At 33.7% G+C, this 2,030-nt stretch overlaps 1 non-coding gene across 1 annotated transcript; it reads left to right on the plus strand.

Moving 5' to 3' along the window:
- Positions 1-736: 736 nt before the first annotated feature.
- LOC133833395 (small nucleolar RNA R71) lies at positions 737-843 on the plus strand. Its single transcript, XR_009892776.1, has one exon. It is a non-coding gene; the product is annotated as a small nucleolar RNA R71 (small nucleolar RNA).
- The last annotated feature ends 1,187 nt before the right edge of the window (positions 844-2,030 follow it).

Raw genomic sequence — 2,030 nt, forward strand, 5'->3', positions numbered from 1 at the left:
TTGACTAGGGAATGTTCCTTTTTCTCTATCAGCTAAAGCAGTGGCGAGTTGTCCTACTTGTGTCTCGAGTTTGGTAATAGATTGAGATTGATTTTGTAGGATTTGTTGGGTGGATTGCATAAATTGTTGTAAAATATCTTCTAAGGAAGGTTTTCTTTGTTGCGGATATGGTTGATTTTGTGGGGCATGAGCTTGGTTTTGTGTGTTGTATTGGTGCCCTTGATTCATTTGGGGTTGGTTTTGTCTCCATGAAAAGTTCGGATGGTTTCTCCAATTTGGATTGTAGGTGGACGAAAATGGGCTATCATTTGGTTTCCCATAAGAATGAAGAGCATTGGCCTCCTCAGAAAAGGCTTCTTGGTAGGAAGGACAGGATTGGGCATTATGGCACGGACTAGAACATATAGAACATACATATTTTCTTGGTTGTATTGGAGAGTTTATAGTTTGGCTTATGGCTAAAGCTTCTACTTTTCTCGCTAATTTGTCTAAGGATGTTCTTAAGTCTACTTCTTCTTTTACTTCATACCTTCCTCCTCTTTTTGGTGAATTAGTTGACCTAGACCTAGGATCAAAATAATTCCATTGTTGTGAATTGACAGATAAATCTTCAAGGGCGTCCCACGCCTCTTGTCCTTGAAATTTTAAAAATTTTCCAGTATGCATAGATTGAATCATTTGACGATTAGAGGGAGTCAAGCCATCATAAAAATATTTTACAAGTCTCCATTTTTCAAAACCATGATGAGGACATTTTAATAATAAATCTTTAAATCTTTCCCAACATTCATAAAACTCTTCATTATCTTTTTGAAAAAACTCGGAGATTTCTCTCCTTAGACTATCAGTTTTAGACATTGGAAAAAATTTCAACAAGAATTTATTATAAAGTTGATCCCAAGTAGTTATAGACCCAGTGGGAAGGGAATTTAACCAAGCTTTTGATTTGTCTTTTAATGAATAAGGGAACAATCTTAGTTTGACCGACTCATCAGAAAAATTTTGAAATTTAAATGTTGAGCAAATTTCTAAGAAATCTTTGACATGCATGTAAGGATCTTCTCTATCTAACCCATAAAAAGATGGCAATAATTGAATGATTGCGGGTTTAAGCTCAAAATGAGTAGCAGAAGTAGTAGGTAAAACAATGCATGAAGGAGCATTAGATGAAATAGGTGCAAAATATTCAAGCAAAGTTTTTTCAGGCACAACATTTTCATCAACAGGATTAGCAATAGGTTCCATGATGTTTAAATTTTTACTAACACTTTCAATTTCAACACAAAGATAAACGTCTTTTTACTAATCGTTTTTTATAGTTACGTTCCCAATGATGCATACAATTTTCACAAACAAGGCAACAAGGATAATCTCAAACAAACAATTTTCTGATGTGGAAGATCAGTTAAAACCGCAACCACAGAGCATACTTAGAATTTTTAGAGATTTCACAACAATATAATTCTTATGGTTTACTTGTCCCCAGGCCTATTTGATTCCACTTACTCGCGCACTACTAACAACTCCCCGAGGTTAATTAGTAGAGGCGGATTGGGAATTTTGTTCAAATTTCCTTTAAGCAAAAATTGCTTATGGTTAAAGGACAAGATTTAGGTTTCTTTTTTTTTCTTTTTTTTTCAAGTATTTTTCACAATATTACACTAAAATATTAAAGAAGACAAAGAAAAATAAGGCAAAAATTTAGGCAAGAGTAGGGAGGCATAGCATGCCATCAACCATAACAAAATTAAGGTAAAAACTAGGAGGCACAAGTGCCATCAACTTAAACATAAGATAGAGGACTAGGAGACAAAATTGCCATCAACTAGTAATTTGCGGAATTTAAATAAAATAAAAATACAACAAAATAAATAAAGAAAATTACACAAAGGTTAGGAGGCACAAGTGCCATCAACTAACAAAGATATAAAAGAAATAAAATTACAACAAAATTAGGAGGCACAAGTGCCATCGACTATAAAAATTAAAAGGATAGATAGGAGGCATAAGTGCCGTCAACTAAAAAATAA

Source organism: Humulus lupulus, chromosome 4 (genome assembly GCF_963169125.1).
Source record: "Humulus lupulus chromosome 4, drHumLupu1.1, whole genome shotgun sequence".
Taxonomy (NCBI): Eukaryota; Viridiplantae; Streptophyta; class Magnoliopsida; order Rosales; family Cannabaceae; genus Humulus; species Humulus lupulus.